Here is an 18,957-nt window from a genome sequence, read left to right on the forward strand (position 1 = left end):
TACTTCGGGACCATGTCTATGGAAAGACATGTGCAGAAGAGAAGTAAAGCCATCTCCACTCAGGGAAATCAGCTTTGACAAACCAAAGAGACCAGGGACAGACTTTTCAGTAGCTTCAAAGTCAGGAAAACTCAGTATTACATCCAGAGGCATGTGTAGATCTAGATATGTTTAGGTTTAGAGACAAGATTCCCTTTTCATATAATTTATTGTACATGCCTTATTCTTTTCAGTTTGCATAAACAAATAATGGTTTCCCAGACAGGGATTAGGCCTAATCTTAGACTATATTTCCTTTCCAATGTGAAATAAACATGTAGTGCAAGACTAGGCTTAATCCCTGTCTGGGAAACTGCCCCATATCCTTACTGTACTGATACAGAATTACATGCTTCAAAGTAATTGCCCTTTTTTGTAACCCTGAATATTGCAGTGTTGACAGATGATGACATCCAGGAGCTTCACAGTGTTGCTCCAGATGCTGCAGTGCTGACAAGTATAGACAACAGTGATACAGATACAGCTTCTTCAGATAATGACCCAAATGAAGAACTAGATTGACCTGATCCTTTAACATCTTTATATGAGGAGGCCCTCAGAGAACTCACACCACAAGAAATGCAGGTAAAATGTGAAGAGGTGTTTCACAAACTGAAAAGGACATCACAGCCACAACAGTGGGAGAGACTTGAGCTTATCACTCGTCAGCAGTCTCATTCCAGCGCATGGCACACATATAGAGCAGGCCGTATAACCAGCACAAAACTTCACAGAGTCTGCACCACTGACAATATTAGCAATGAATGTCTCATTGATATAATGCAATACAACACACCACACCTAAATGTTCCAGCTGTGTGTTGGGGGAAAAGCATGGAGGACACTGCAAGGAACTGCTATACTGACTATATGGTCAAAATCCATCAAGATTTCACAGTCACCTCCTCTGGTTTAGTTGTACACCACAAAGAGCCACATCTTGGGTCATCACCTGATGGAAAAACAAGTTGTGTCTGCTGTGGCAACGGAGTTGTTGAAATTAAATGTCCATTCAAATATCGAGAGAGCCTCCAGGGAAGTTCTGAAGACAAACAGTTTTGCCTGGACTCTTCTTATGTACTTAAGGACACACACCCATACTACTATCAAGTTCAGCTTCACATGTTTGTGTGTGGTGTTGGCCACTGTGACTTTGTTCTGTGGACACAGTCAGAAGTCATCGTGCAATGATTGGAGAGAAATGATGAGTTCCTACTCAAAGTTTTACCAAAAGCCAGAGACACCTTTGTTTCCTTCTTGCTGCCAGAGCTCCTGACTCGGAAACACGACCCTGCACTGAAGGCCAAGAGGGTTTGCAAACACTGTGAAAGGCCAATGTTTGGCAAAATGATTGAGTGTGTGAAATGCAACCATCATTTCCACTACAGTTGTGCACAGATAAAAAGAAAATCTGCAGACTGGCTCTGTCGTCAGTGTAAGAAATGAGGTGATTATTTTGGTGAACATGCTAGAATGAATAAAATTGTGCAAAATAAAGTACAGAGAAATATATTGTAGAAAAATATTTTATTTGTTACTGTACTCAGTTTAATAAACGTGGCAAATGAAATTATAAATCTCATGTGTATATACAATAGACAATGCATATACAATGTATGAAATACATACGTGAAATCCGAGCTGTGACTGGTTCAATTCATCAATTTTTAGTGCAATAAATAAAATAAAGAGAAAAATAAAATTGGAGTAGTGCACTTATTTAAAATGTGTGTAGCATATTCTTACTTTTTGTTTGGCACAACAGTTTTGCACAGGTTTGTGAGGGCTGCACATACAGTTGCTATATCATCTAATGTATCTGCCTGTGACACTGGAATTACAGATTGTAATATTTTGAAATTTTTCCAGCGTCCAATTACACGCTCAACATGTATGCGAACATGTGAAAGCTGTCTAGAGGAGTCAACTTCATGTGCTGGAAGTTGTTTTTTACCCTTTGTGTAGTTAGGAATTCGTAAAGTGGCACCATAAGATGCCAAGTCCTCGCTGATTAAAAATCCACGATCTGCTAAAACCTCATCGTTAGGCTCCAAAAGTTCGAGGAGTCCTGATTCCTTTGTTATTTGTTTGTCAGATACCCGACCACCCCAACCTGGTGATAGAAATGTTATGGACCCTGCAGGAGAAATGCCAATTAGGTATTTGATTATATTGTTGTGTTTATATGTGGACCAGGTCTGTGCTCTTGCAGTCAAACTACTAGGCCGACTAATTAAAATTTCAGTACAGTCTATGATGATCTCTTGAAGTTCCTCTTGAAAATCTTTGGCATGTGTTTGAGGACTGCTTGTTTACTAGGCCATTTAATGAGAGGCCTCAAGCAGTGTGCCATAACAGGTAACCAGCTCCGACAAATGCCTGATACTGTGCTGTCTGTAACATTGAATTTGTAGGCTAGGTAGCGGTTACTAAAACCCATTCTCAATTTCATCAAAATAATAAATAGGTGATCCTCTAAACTGAGCTTATGGGTAACATTTTTTACACTACCCGCTAGTTTCCCTAGAAGCCAATCAAAAATAGCAGTAGTAAGCCCTGTGAGAAAAACAAACTGAGTTATGTCTGGCTTTACAGTTGAACAGGTGAATTGTGCATTTTTCAGCTTCTCTTTAAGTTTGGCATTTTCTTCCCGAAGTTGTTCACATTCTTTACGCAGGCTGACACACTCTTCCTGAAGCTGACCATGTTTTGTGAATAGATCTTCATAGTCTTTCTGTGGTACCATGACCTCTTCAGTCTCTTCAACTTATGAACAAAAAAAATGGAAATTCAATCAGCTAAGTTATTTGCCACATTAGCTTATGTGCATTTTAACAATTTACATTAAGCATAATTAATAAATTACAATAAAAAGACATGAAATGATTATGACCCATACCAGTGCAAGAGTCAACGCAGTCCACTGGTTGTAGAGGTGGAGCAGGTTGTGTCACAGTCTTCCTCTCATCCCTTTTCCTTTTTCTACTGTACCTATGTAATGTAAAAATTAATAATTTTAGAAAGGTTATGCTAAACTGTAACAATTAGTTCAGCCTATCTATAAAAGATTTCATTCACCTGTCAATTTTTCCCTCTGGATGTTTACTTTGTTTTGTGTACACAAAAACAGAGGGGACAAAATCAGGGCTTTCAGAGTCTATCGATGCCTATCCTGTGAAGCAGAATAATACTATTATTAATTAATTTAAACTAATATGTAACAAAATAAGAAAACAACCCAAAGAGCACAATTATGTATTTGTGCACATCTTTTGAACATTAAATGTAATCGTTTTAAAAGAAGTTGGTTAATGCAACAAAAAAGTATGTTTATTGTATGCTATTGGATTTCAGGGAAGCTCGTGAAAGTGCTTGCACTAGCTAGTTAGCAATAGCACTTCGGACAAGCCCATTTTTATTTTAAGCCCTGGCCGAGTAATTGACAGCTATAACCAGACGTCCTGACTTAAATAAATGTACGAAAATCCACCTTACCTGATATGAAGTGGGCGCTACAGACGCGGGCATTCTTCATGATGTCCTCTGTCCAGTCCACCCTGTTAATAACCTGCAGCCACAGCCGTATCCAGTTGCTCTGAAATGGACGCGATCCAGATGGTATTCGATAAAACTATAAACCTTTACCCGACGAATAACGGTTCGAACAGCCGTATACACAACAACCAGACATCTCTATTTTGAACAACACTACATATTTTAAAAAACAGCGCTGATGCTAACGCAAGTCAATGATAAAAATGCTACGCTTCCGTTGCCAATATGCGCGCGCATCTTCGTGACGTCATCTTTGTATACAAACTTTGAAAGTTACTCTCTGGTGGTTACTAAGTAACGCGTTATTAACATCACTGGTGACGTCACAATTAAAATGACTATAAAAGGGGCGACCGCTGTTAAAAACGACCGACGACGTTGAAGGAGCAACCGCTGTTAAAAACGACCGACGACGAAGGAGCGACCGCTGTTTAAAACGACAGACGACGTTGAAGGAGCGACCGCTGTTTTAAAACGACAGACGACGAAGGAGCGACCGCTGTTTAAAACGACAGACGACGTTGAAGGAGCGACCGCTGTTTTAAAACGACCGACGACGAAGGAGCGACCGCTGTTTTAAAACGACAGACGACGTTGAAGGAGCGACCGCTGTTTTAAAACGACAGACGACGTTGAAGGAACGACCGCTGTTTTAAAACGACAGACGACGAAGGAGCGACCGCTGTTTAAAACGACAGACGACGTTGAAGGAGCGACCGCTGTTTTAAAACGACAGACGACGTTGAAGGAGCGACCGCTGTTTTAAAACGACAGACGACGTTGAAGGAGCGACCGCTGTTTAAAACGACAGACGACGTTTTGATGATTGCTGCGCAATGCTTTCTGCGATATACGTAATCAATCAACTACTGATGATCGTAAGTTCAAGTTCCTTTGAGATGGTACCTTAATTCCTAGCTCCTAGGTTGCCTTTTAACTATTTATAGTAGGTCTAATTCAGGTTGTTGCAAAATAGAATGTGTAAATGATTTATCCAAAATGACTATCATGAAGTAAGCAGCACTGCCTTTCATGTACATAAGTGTTCATGATGCTGTTTTACGTCAGGGGCGGAGTCAGGTAATTTTATGGGGAATATGTCTTTAGCTTTTGGTGTGATTTAAGTTTGAAGAATTAAAACTAGGGATGCACCGATTCCGATATTAATATCTGTATCGGTCCCTATTGGAAAAAATTCTAGATTGGGTATCGGTGACAATGTGACCGATCCATAAAAACAGATTATTCAGTCTAATTCTACGCTTGTAACGCTTTTCGGAGTTAGTTCAACCTTAAATATCCACTCTGTCCCGGATACAAGTGAACCTGGACGGTTAACAGGCGAGTGAAGCACACAGAGGAGAGGTGAATCACTGACTCGTACTCGCGCTGGTGGTATTGCACTTAGTCCGTTTATTTGCTGGTTGACCAAAATAAACCTGGGCTCCAGCATTACTTGACTGTTTATACATGAACTGGTGAGTTGTCCAAAGCTCATTGAATGCGTTACTTACAGAAATAAAATAAAGAGCAGTGGTCTGAGTCGGTCTACGGCAGAAAGCTAAAAAAAAAACAATATTCCATACGCGCGCTCAACTCGCGCCCTTAAAGAGACAGTACACATATTTCTGGCCGTTACATGCTTTGTGCTCTGCGTGATGTCTGCGCTAGCAAACTAGCCACATAGGTATTGCTGTTTCTCTTATTTCATCTCCTTATTTATTTTAAATTATATTTAGAGTTCTTGAACCATTTCAAAGGTTTCTTGCAGTTTATTTGCAAGAACTTGCAGAAACAGTTTCATGTTTGACCAAAGTTGTGAACCTATTGTTTTTGTCAGTTTCAGGTTCTGTGATATTATTTATTTTACGTTCAATGTTATATTCATAACTGCACTGACTGAACAAATGCAAATTGTGTTGTTTATTTAACCAGAAATATATTTTTGACTGGAAATGACACAGGCGTCTCCAGGGGCGGACTGGCATACATTGCTACCGGGGATTTCCCCGGTGGGCTGTTGGGTTAGTGGGCCGGTGGGCCGCCTGGCCGCTGGCCGCCGGTGGTTTAAGTCATCCCATGAAGGAGCCACTGCCGCGCACTGCGGCCCCGGCCCGTAGTCACGCTGCTGTTTAACGGTGTTATTACCTCCCCCGCTCCAGTCAGACTAACCTGCTCAATGCGGCCGCGGACTGGGCCTGTAAACACATGAACGAGTTGGACCAGGCCGCGGACTGGGCCAGCTGATGCGGGCTGACTTGTCCCAGAAAATCCGGGCCGGACTACGAAAACATACAGCAGTTTAAATTGTACGTCTAAGGCACCATGTACAAATTACCTTAACACGGACGCAAGTGGCGTTTTTTTTTTTTTTAAGCTATTGAAATTCTTAGATTACCACTAACCACCACAAATAGGTAAGAGGAAGAAATACCCACGTTAGAGTTGTAGGTTGTTCTTTAGGATGCACTTTGCGTAAAACAACTTGTTTGGTGGTCTTATGATGGACTATTTAAAAGCCACTATATGGCTTTGTAATCATATTATTGCTGGAATTAATATTGTCCATATAACAATAAACGCTGTCATATACACTACGTCCCATGTATAGATTCATATACTGTATACACACACACACACACACACACACACACACACACACACACACACACACACACACACACACACACACACATATATATATAGTGGGCCAGTCTGTCAGGAACTCCCGGGCCACTTTTTCTCCCCAGTCCGCCCCTGGGCGTCTCCCAGGAGATAATACGATGATGTACAAGAGGCATCATTGGGGGAAAAAATATTTTTTAGCTTTTATTCACATTTGAACAAAAAATGGCATGTCCAAAATTATTCATACCCTTTGAAAATTGTCACAGTATATGGGAAAATCCAAAGTTCTATACCATTCCAAATAGTCCAAGCTGTTTTAAATCATCCTAATTACCCTGATCATTTTATTTCTAGATGTTCCTGAGGTAGGTTTATGTTAAATAATGTTGTAGATGTTATGGATGATAACATTTTACAGCTGTGCAAAATAGCATAGTGCAAGTGAGCGACATGTCCTGTTCAGTGCAGTTAAGTCCAGTTGGTTTAAAGACTCAGAGGAGTCCGCTGTGGTTGAGGAGAGCTACAGCTCTGGGAAAGAAGCTGTTGGCATGTCGTGTTGTGCTGGTTTTGATGGTCCTTATTCTTCTACCAGAGGGGAGAGTCTGGAAGAGGTGATGTCCAGGATGGGAGGGGTCAGGTGTCATTTTGTGAGCGCGTTTCCTCACCCTGCTGGTGTGGATCTCCTGAAGCGTTGGCAGGTTACATCCAATGATCTTCTCTGCTGATCTGATGATGCGCTGGAGTCTGGCTCTTTCTTGTGATGTAGAGGAACCAAACCAGGTGGTTATGGATGAGGTGAGGATGGACTCGATGATCGCTGTATAGAACTGGATCATCAGGGTCTGCGGCAGGTCAAATTTCCTGAGCTGTCTTAAGAAGAACATTCTCTGCTGAGCTTTCTTGGTGATGTTGATGGTGTTCCTCTCCCACTTCAGGTCCCTGGATATGGTGGTGCCCAGGAACTTGAGTGACTCTACAGTGGAGACTGCAGAGCCATTGATGTAGAGGGGAGATACAGGGGGTGGGTTGCGTCGGAAATCCAGCACTATCTCTACAGTCTTGTCTGTGTTTAGCAGCAGGTGGTTGTCGCTGCACCAGGACACCAGCTGATCAACCTTCTTTCTGTAAGCAGAGTCATCACCGTTGGTTATGAGGCCCACTAGGGTGGAATCATCCGCAAACTTCAGGAGCTTTACAGTCGGTTCCTTGGAGACACAGTCGTTGGTGTAAAGGCTGAAGAGAAGGGGTGAGAGAAAACACCATTGTGGAACTCCAGTGCTGAGTGCACGAAGGTCTGAAGGGTGTTTCCCCAACCGCACATATTGTCTGACATCTGTGGTGTACTTAGCTGGCATGAAACCATACTGTTGCTCACAGATCTCTACCTCTCCTCTAAGCCTAGCTTCCACTACTCTTTCCCAGATTTTCAGGCTGTGACTGATCAATTTTATTCCCCTGTAATTACTACAGCTCTGAATGTCGCCCTTATTCTTGAAAATCGGCACCATTATAATAATAATAATAATAATAATAATAATAATAATAATAATAATAATAATAATAATCTTTATTTGTATAGCACCTTTCATACATACTTGCAACTCAAAGTGCTTTACAGTATAAATAAAAGAAACATAAAAAGGAGAAGACAAAAAGGAAATGTTAGAAGACATTAAAGTAAAATAACATAAAATGTAAAAAAGTAAACAATATAATAAAATATTAAAATTAAAGATAAAAAGAAATAATTAAATAAAATGACAAATTATAAAATAATAGACTAGAGTTTCTTAACTAAAAGCAGATCTAAACAGGAATGTTTTGAGACTGTTCTTGAAACTATTCAGGGATGAAATGCCTCTGAGCTCTTCAGGAAGAGAATTCCAGAGCTTTGGGCCATAGTGGCTAAAAGCACCCTCGCCAATCTTTAATCGGCTTTTAGGAATCACCAGTAGATTACTGTTTGAAGACCTCAGAGACCTGACTGGAACATATCTAACCATCATTTCACTGAGGTAAAGAGGGGCAAGACCATGAAGACATTTAAAAACCATGACTAGAACCTTAAAATCTATCCTAAAGCTGACAGGTAACCAGTGCAGTGAGTGGAGTGCAGGTGTAATATGATCTCTCTTTCTCCTGCGGGTCAGAACCCTTGCAGCCGCATTCTGAACTCTCTGTAGGTGCGTCTCCACTCCTCAGGCATCTTCTGGCAAAATTCTGTTAAGTAACCCAGTCAAAAACTCCACTGCTGTCTCCCCCAAACATTTTCATGCCTCCACTGGAATATCATCCGGTCCAACTGCCTTACCACACTTCATTCTCCGAATTGCAGCCCTTACTTTCTCCTTGCTCACTTGGGGCACTTCCTGATTCACAACCTCTACCTCTTCTAATCTTCTTTCCCTTTCATTCTCTTGATTCAACAGTTCCACAAAATACTCCTTCCACCTTCCCAAGACACTCTCCTCACCAGACAACACATTTCCATCTTACATTTACATTTACGGCATTTAGCAGACGCTCTTATCCAGAGCGACTTACAAAAGTGCTAAGTGTTTAATCAGAATATGCATCTCTATCTAGTATAAACAGGTTTAAGTCCAAACTACTCGAGCTCAAGCACTGCCATAAACTGTTGCCAGTGCTGATACTTAGATAGAAGAAAATACAAGATTAGACACAAAGAGCAATACCTAGCAAGACTAAAAGACCATCAAGACTAGCAAGACCATCTTTATCCTTTATCATCTTAACCTGCTGCACATCCTGCCCATCACGGTTCCTCTGTCTGGCCAATCTGTACAGATCCTTTTCCCCTTCCTTAGTGTCCAACTTCTCATTCATACAGCTTGCTATATGCCTTCTATATGAGAGGTGACCGGGCTTTTTCAGTCGCTGCCCCAAAACTTTGGAACAATCTCCCTTTGCATGTCAGGCAGGCTGACTCACTCTCCGCTTTTAAATGTGCTCTTAAAACACATTTTTTCTCCTTGACTTTTAACCCAGTCTGAGATGTTGTGTGTGTTGAGAGGTTGTTTTTGTTTTAATTGTGGTTGTCTTTTATATGTATTTTATGCTCTTGTGTACAGCACCTTGGCCAATGACATTGATTTTAAGGTGCTTTTTAAATGAATTTGATTTGATTTCTCCTTAGTTTCTGCCACTGCTCTCTTTGCCTTACGACACATCTCCTTGTATCTCCGTCTACTTTCTTCATCTCGCTGATAAAATGTTGAATGTAATATGCCACTGTAGGGTGTAATATGCCACTGGTCAGTGTAACATGCCACTGCTAATAGGAATATGCCACTGCCGAGCGTAATATGCCACTGCTAATATGAATATGCCACTGCTAATAGGATTATGCCACTGCTGGGTCCGATATGCCACTACCGAGTGGAATATGCCGCTACCAAGTCAGATATGCTACTGTTAATAGGAATATGCTGCTGCTAAATCAGATATACCACAGTTGGGAGTAATATGCCACTGTTGAGTGTAATATACTGTTGAATGTAATATGCCACTGTTGGGTGTAATATGCCCTGGTGAGCGTAATATGCCACTGCTAATAGGAATATGCCACTGCCGAGTGTAATATGCCACTGCTAATAGGAATATGCCACTGCCAAGCGTAATATGCCACTGCTAATAGGAATATGCCACTGCTGAGTGTAATATACTGTTGAATTTAATATGCCAATGTTGGGTGTAATATGCCCTGGTGAGTGTAATATACTGTTGAGTATAATATCTCACTGTTGGGTGTAATATGCCAGTGTTGAGTGCAATATGCCAGTGTTGAGTGTAATATACTGTTGAGTATAATATGCCACTGTTGGGTGTAATTTGCCAGTGTTGAGTGAAATATGCCACTGTTGAGTGTAATATACCTTTGAATGTAATATGCCACTGTTGGGTGTAATATGCCCTGGTGAGTGTATTTTGCCAGTGTTGAGTGGAATATGCCACTGTTGAGTGTAATATACTGTTGAATGTAATATGCCACTGTTGGGTGTAATATGCCAGTGTTGAGTGGAATATGCCACTGTTGAATGTAATACACTGTTGAATGTAATATGCCACTGTTGGGTGTAATATGCCCTGGTGAGTGTAATATGCCACTGCTAATAGGAATATGCCACTGCCTAGCGTAATATGCCACTGCTAATATGAATATGCCACTGCTAATAGGAATATGCCACTGCTGGGTCCGATATGCCACTGCCGAGTGGAATATGCCGCTGCTAATCAGATATGCTACTATTAATAGAAATATGCTGCTGCTAAGTCAGATATGCCACTGTTAATAGGAATATGCCACTACTGAGTGTAATATGCCCTGGTGAGTGTAATATGCCACTGCTAATAGGAATATGCTGCTGCTATATCAGATATGCCACAATTGGGTATAATATGCCACTGTTGAGTGTAATATACTGTTGAATGTAATATGCCACTGTTGGGTGTAATATGCCAGTGTTGAGTGCAATATGCCAATGTTGAGTGTAATATACTGTTGAGTATAATATGCCACTGTTGGGTGTAATATGCCCTGGTGAGTGTAATATACTGTTGAGTATAATATCCCACTGTTGGGTGTAATATGCCAGTGTTGAGTGTAATATACTGTTGAGTATAATATGCCACTGTTGGGTGTAATATGCCCTGGTGAGTGTAATATACTGTTGAGTATAATATCCCACTGTTGGGTGTAATATGCCAGTGTTGAGTGCAATATGCCAGTGTTGAGTGTAATATACTGTTGAGTATAATATGCCACTGTTGGGTGTAATATGCCTTGGTGAGTGTATTATACTGTTGAGTATAATATGCCAGTGTTGGGTGTAATATGCCAGTGTTGAGTGCAATATGCCAGTGTTGAGTGTAATATACTGTTGAGTATAATATGCCACTGTTGGGTGTAATATGCCCTGGTGAGTGTAATATACTGTTGAGTATAATATGCCACTTTTGGGTGTAATATGCCAGTGTTGGGTGTAATATGCCCTGGTGAGTGTAATATACTGTTGAGTATAATATCCCACTGTTGGGTGTAATATGCCAGTGTTGAGTGCAATATGCCAGTGTTGAGTGTAATATACTGTTGGGTGTAATATGCCACTGTTGAGTGGAATATGCCACTGTTGGGTGTAATATGCCACTGTTGAGTGGAATATGCCACTTTTGGGTGTAATATGCCAGTGTTGGGTGTAATATGCCCTGGTGAGTGTAGTATGGCAGTGTGAAGTGGAATATGCCACTGTTGAGTGTAATATACTGTTGAATGTAATATGCCACTGTTGGGTGTACTATGCCACTGTTGAGTGGAATATGCCACTGTTGAGTGTAATATACTGTTGAATGTAATATGCCACTTTTGGGTGTAATATGCCCTGGTGAGTGTAATATGCCACTACTAATAGGAATATGCCACTGCCGAGCGTAATATGCCACTGCTAATAGGAATATGCCCCTGCTGAGCGTAATATGCCACTGCTAATAGGAATATGCCACTGCTGAGTGTAATATACTGTTGAATTTAATATGCCACTGTTGGGTGTAATATGCCCTGGTAAGTGTAATATACTGTTGAGTATAATATCTCACTGTTGGGTGCAATATGCCAGTGTTGAGTGTAATATACTGTTGAGTATAATATGCCACTGTTGGGTGTAATTTGCCAGTGTTGAGTGAAATATGCCACTGTTGAGTGTAATATACTGTTGAATGTAATATGCCACTCTTGGGTGTAATATGCCACTGGTGAGTGTAATATGCCACTGCTAATAGGAATATGCCACTACTGAGTGTAATATACTGTTGAATGTAATATGCCACTGTTGGGTGTAATATGCCCTGGTGAGTGTAATACGCCACTGCTAATAGGAACATGCTGCTGCTAAATCAGATATGCCACAATTGGGTATAATATGCCACTGTTGAGTGTAATATACTGTTGAATGTAATATGCCACTGTTGGGTGTAATATGCCAGTGTTGAATGTAATATACTGTTGAGTATAATATGTCACTGTTGGGTGTAATATGCCCTGGTGAGTGTAATATACTGTTGAGTATAATATGCTACTGTTGGGTGTAATATGCCAGTGTTGTGTGTAATATGCCCTGGTGAGTGTAATATGCCAGTGTGGAGTGGAATATGCCACTGTTGAGTGTAATATACTGTTGAGTATAATATCCCACTGTTGAGTGCAATATGCCAATGTTGAGTGTAATATACTGTTGAGTATAATATGCCACTGTTGGGTGTAATATGCCACTGGTGAGTGTAATATGCCACTGCTAATAGGAATATGCCACTGCCGAGTGTAATATGCCAATGCTAATAGGAATATGCCACTGCCTAGCGTTATATGCCACTGCTAATATACTTTTGAGTATAATATGCCACTGTTGGGTGTAATATGCCCTGGTGAGTGTAATATACTGTTGAGTATAATATGCCACTGTTGGGTGTAATATGCCAGTGTTGGGTGTAATATGCCCTGGTGAGTGTAATATGGCAGTGTGGAGTGGAATATGCCACTGTTGAGTGTAATATACTGTTGAATGTAATATGCCACTCTTGGGTGTAATATGCCCTGGTGAGTGTAATATGCCACTGCTAAAAGGAATATGCTGCTGCTAAATCAGATATGCCACAATTGGGTATTATATGCCACTGTTGAGTGCAATATACTGTTGAATGTAATATGCCACTGTTGGGTGTAATATGCCACTGTTGAGTGTAATATACTGTTGAGTATAATATCCCACTGTTGGGTGTAATATGCCAGTGTTGAGTGGAATATGCTACTGTTGAGTGTAATATACTGTTGAATGTAATATGCCACTGTTGAGTGTAATATACTGTTGAGTATAATATCCCACTGTTGAGTGGAATATGCCACTGTTGAGTGTAATATACTGTTGAATGTAATATGCCACTGTTGGGTGTAATATGCCCTGGTGAGTGTAATATGCCACTGCTAATAGGAATATGCCACTGCCTAGCGTAATATGCCACTGCTAATAGGAATATGCCACTACTGAGTGTAATATACTGTTGAATGTAATATGCCACTGTTGGGTGTAATATGCCCTGGTGAGTGTAATATGCCACTGCTAATAGGAATATGCTGCTGCTAAATCAGATATGCCACAATTGGGTATTATATGCCACTGTTGAGTGTAATATACTGTTGAATGTAATATGGCACTGTTGGGTGTAATATGCCACTGTTGAGTGTAATATACTGTTGGGTATAATATCCCACTGTTGGGTGTAATATGCCAGTGTTGAGTGGAATATGCTACTGTTGAGTGTAATATACTGTTGAATGTTATATGCCACTGTTGAGTGTAATATACTGTTGAATGTAATATGCCACTGTTGGGTGTAATATGCCCTGGTGAGTGTAATATGCCACTGCTAATAGGAATATGCCACTGCCTAGCGTAATATGCCACTGCTAATAGGAATATGCCACTACTGAGTGTATTATACTGTTGAATGTAATATGCCACTGTTGGGTGTAATGCCCTGATGAGTGTAATATGCTGCTGCTAAATCAGATTTGCCACAATTGGGTATAATATGCCACTGTTGAGTGTAATATACTGTTGAATGTAATATGCCACTGTTGGGTGTAATATGCCACTGTTGAGTGCAATATGCCAGTGTTGAGTGTAATATACTGTTGAGTATAATATGCCACTGTTGGGTGTAATTTGCCAGTGTTGAGTGAAATATGCCACTGTTGAGTGTAATATACTTTTGAATGTAATATCTCACTGTTGGGTGTAATTTGCCAGTGTTGAGTGGAATATGCCACTGTTGAGTGTAATATACTGTTGAATGTAATATGCCACTGTTGGGTGTAATATGCCACTGGTGAGTGTAATATGCCACTGCTAATAGGAATATGCCACTACTGAGTGTAATATACTGTTGAATGTAATATGCCACTGTTGGGTGTAATATGCCCTGGTGAGTGTAATATGCCACTGCTAATAGGAATATGCTGCTGCTAAATCAGATATGCCACAATTGGGTATTATATGCCACTGTTGAGTGTAATATACTGTTGAATGTAATATGCCACTGTTGGGTGTAATATGCCAGTGTTGAGTGGAATATGCCACTGTTGAGTGTAATACACTGTTGAATGTAATATGCCACTGTTGGGTGTAATATGCCCTGGTGAGTGTAATATGCCACTGCTAATAGGAATATGCCACTGCCTAGCATAATATGCCACTGCTAATATGAGTATGCCACTGCTAATAGGAATATGCCACTGCCGAGTGGAATATGCCGCTGCTAATCAGATATGCTACTATTAATAGAAATATGCTCCTGCTAAGTCAGATATTCCACTGTTAATAGGAATATGCCACTGTTAATAGGAATATGCCACTGTTAATAGGAGTATGCCACTGTTAAGTCAGATATGACACTGCCGAGCGTAATATGACACTGCCAAGTGGAATATGCCAGTGTTGAGTGTAATATACTGTTGAGTATAATATGCCACTGTTGGGTGTAATTTGCCAGTGTTGAGTGAAATATGCCACTGTTGAGTGTAATATACTTTTGAATGTAATATCTCACTGTTGGGTGTAATTTGCCAGTGTTGAGTGGAATATGCCACTGTTGAGTGTAATATACTGTTGAATGTAATATGCCACTGTTGAGTGTAATATCCCACTGGTGAGTGTAATATGCCACTGCTAATAGGAATATGCCACTACTGAGTGTAATATACTGTTGAATGTAATATGCCACTGTTGGGTGTAATATGCCCTGGTGAGTGTAATATGCCACTGCTAATAGGAATATGCTGCTGCTAAATCAGATATGCCACAATTGGGTATTATATGCCACTGTTGAGTGTAATATACTGTTGAATGTAATATGCCACTGTTGGGTGTAATATGCCAGTGTTGAGTGTAATATACTGTTGAGTATAATATCCCACTGTTGGGTGTAATATGCCAGTGTTGAGTGGAATATGCCACTGTTGAGTGTAATACACTGTTGAATGTAATATGCCACTGTTGGGTGTAATATGCCCTGGTGAGTGTAATATGCCACTGCTAATAGGAATATGCCACTGCCTAGCATAATATGCCACTGCTAATATGAGTATGCCACTGCTAATAGGAATATGCCACTGCCGAGTGGAATATGCCGCTGCTAATCAGATATGCTACTATTAATAGAAATATGCTCCTGCTAAGTCAGATATGCCACTGTTAATAGGAATATGCCACTGTTAATAGGAATATGCCACTGTTAATAGGAGTATGCCACTGTTAAGTCAGATATGACACTGCCGAGCGTAATATGACACTGCCAAGTGGAATATGCCACTGCCGAGCGTAATATGCCACTGCTAATAGGAATATGCCACTACTGAGTGTAATATACTGTTGAATGTAATATGCCACTGTTGGGTGTAATGCCCTGATGAGTGTAATATGCTGCTGCTAAATCAGATATGCCACAATTGGGTATAATATGCCACTGTTGAGTGTAATATACTGTTGAATGTAATATGCCACTGTTGGGTGTAATATGCCCTGGTGAGTGTAATATGCCACTGCAAATAGGAATATGCTGCTGCTAAATCAGATATGCCACAATTGGGTATTATATGCCACTGTTGAGTGTAATATACTGTTGAATGTAATATGCCACTGTTGGGTGTAATATGCCAGTCTTGAGTGTAATATACTGTTGAGTATAATATGCCACTGTTGGGTGTAATATGCCAGTGTTGAGTGGAATATGCCACTGTTGAGTGTAATATACTGTTGAATGTAATATGCCACTGTTGGGTGTAATATGCCACTGTTGAGTGTAATATACTGTTGAATGTAATATGCCACTCTTGGGTGTAATATGCCACTGGTGAGTGTAATATTCCACTGCTAATAGGAATATGCTGCTGCTAAATCAGATATGCCACAATTGGGTATTATATGCCACTTTTGAGTGTAATATACTGTTGAATGTAATATGCCACTGTTGGGTGTAATATGCCACTGTTGAGTGTAATATACTGTTGAGTATAATATCCCACTGTTGGGTGTAATATGCCAGTGTTGAGTGGAATATGCTACTGTTGAGTGTAATATACTGTTGAAAGTAATATGCCACTGTTGGGTGTAATATGCCACTGTTGAGTGTAATATACTGTTGAGTATAATATCCCACTGTTGGGTGTAATATGCCAGTGTTGAGTACAATATTCCAATGTTGAGTCTAATATACTGTTGAGTATAATATGCCACTGTTGGGTGTAATATGCCAGTGTTGAGTGTAATATACTGTTGAAAGTAATATGCCACTGTTGGGTGTAATATGCCACTGTTGAGTGTAATATACTGTTGAGTATAATATCCCACTGTTGGGTGTAATATGCCAGTGTTGAGTACAATATTCCAATGTTGAGTGTAATATACTGTTGAGTATAATATGCCACTGTTGGGTGTAATATGCCACTGTTGAGTGTAATATACTGTTGGGTATAATATCCCACTGTTGGGTGTAATATGCCAGTGTTGAGTGGAATATGCTACTGTTGAGTGTAATATACTGTTGAATGTTATATGCCACTGTTGAGTGTAATATACTGTTGAATGTAATATGCCACTGTTGGGTGTAATATGCCCTGGTGAGTGTAATATGCCACTGCTAATAGGAATATGCCACTGCCTAGCGTAATATGCCACTGCTAATAGGAATATGCCACTGCCTACCGTAATATGCCACTGCTAATAGGAATATGCCACTACTGAGTGTAATATACTGTTGAATGTAATATGCCACTGTTGGGTGTAATATGCCCTGGTGAGTGTAATATGCCACTGCTAATAGGAATATGCTGCTGCTAAATCAGATATGCCACAATTGGGTATTATATGCCACTGTTGAGTGTAATATACTGTTGAATGTAATATGCCACTGTTGGGTGTAATATGCCAGTGTTGAGTGTAATATACTGTTGAGTATAATATCCCACTGTTGGGTGTAATATGCCAGTGTTGAGTGGAATATGCCACTGTTGAGTGTAATACACTGTTGAATGTAATATGCCACTGTTGGGTGTAATATGCCCTGGTGAGTGTAATATGCCACTGCTAATAGGAATATGCCACTGCCTAGCATAATATGCCACTGCTAATATGAGTATGCCACTGCTAATAGGAATATGCCACTGCCGAGTGGAATATGCCGCTGCTAATCAGATATGCTACTATTAATAGAAATATGCTCCTGCTAAGTCAGATATGCCACTGTTAATAGGAATATGCCACTGTTAATAGGAATATGCCACTGTTAATAGGAGTATGCCACTGTTAAGTCAGATATGACACTGCCGAGCGTAATATGACACTGCCAAGTGGAATATGCCACTGCCGAGCGTAATATGCCACTGCTAATAGGAATATGCCACTACTGAGTGTAATATACTGTTGAATGTAATATGCCACTGTTGGGTGTAATGCCCTGATGAGTGTAATATGCTGCTGCTAAATCAGATATGCCACAATTGGGTATAATATGCCACTGTTGAGTGTAATATACTGTTGAATGTAATATGCCACTGTTGGGTGTAATATGCCCTGGTGAGTGTAATATGCCACTGCAAATAGGAATATGCTGCTGCTAAATCAGATATGCCACAATTGGGTATTATATGCCACTGTTGAGTGTAATATACTGTTGAATGTAATATGCCACTGTTGGGTGTAATATGCCAGTCTTGAGTGTAATATACTGTTGAGTATAATATGCCACTGTTGGGTGTAATATGCCAGTGTTGAGTGGAATATGCCACTGTTGAGTGTAATATACTGTTGAATGTAATATGCCACTGTTGGGTGTAATATGCCACTGTTGAGTGTAATATACTGTTGAATGTAATATGCCACTCTTGGGTGTAATATGCCACTGGTGAGTGTAATATTCCACTGCTAATAGGAATATGCTGCTGCTAAATCAGATATGCCACAATTGGGTATTATATGCCACTTTTGAGTGTAATATACTGTTGAATGTAATATGCCACTGTTGGGTGTAATATGCCACTGTTGAGTGTAATATACTGTTGAGTATAATATCCCACTGTTGGGTGTAATATGCCAGTGTTGAGTGGAATATGCTACTGTTGAGTGTAATATACTGTTGAAAGTAATATGCCACTGTTGGGTGTAATATGCCACTGTTGAGTGTAATATACTGTTGAGTATAATATCCCACTGTTGGGTGTAATATGCCAGTGTTGAGTACAATATTCCAATGTTGAGTGTAATATACTGTTGAGTATAATATGCCACTATTGGGTGTAATATGCCAGTGTTGAGTGGAATATGCCACTGTTGAGTGTAATATACTGTTGAATGTAATATGCCACTGTTGGGTGTAATATGCCACTGTTGAGTGTAATATACTGTTGAATGTAATATGCCACTGTTGGGTGTAATATGCCCTGGTGAGTGTAATATGCCACTGCTAATAGGAACATGCTGCTGCTAAATCAGATATGCCACAATTGGGTATAATATGCCACTGTTGAGTGTAATATACTGTTGAATGTAATATGCCAGTGTTGAGTGCAATATGCCAATGTTGAGTCTAATATACTGTTGAGTATAATATGCCACTGTTGGGTGTAATATGCCAGTGTTGAGTGTAATATACTGTTGAAAGTAATATGCC

General features: G+C 40.2%; 1 long non-coding RNA gene across 1 annotated transcript; it reads right to left on the reverse strand.

The window, feature by feature from the left end:
- Positions 1-2,779: 2,779 nt before the first annotated feature.
- On the reverse strand, positions 2,780-4,120 carry LOC143482921 (uncharacterized). Its single transcript, XR_013122329.1, has 4 exons — positions 3,535-4,120; positions 3,118-3,211; positions 2,939-3,030; positions 2,780-2,805 (listed from the first exon to the last, which is right to left on the reverse strand). It is a non-coding gene; the product is annotated as an uncharacterized LOC143482921 (long non-coding RNA).
- Positions 4,121-18,957: the final 14,837 nt, after the last annotated feature.

This window comes from Brachyhypopomus gauderio, chromosome 19 (assembly GCF_052324685.1).
Source record: "Brachyhypopomus gauderio isolate BG-103 chromosome 19, BGAUD_0.2, whole genome shotgun sequence".
Taxonomy (NCBI): domain Eukaryota; kingdom Metazoa; phylum Chordata; class Actinopteri; order Gymnotiformes; family Hypopomidae; genus Brachyhypopomus; species Brachyhypopomus gauderio.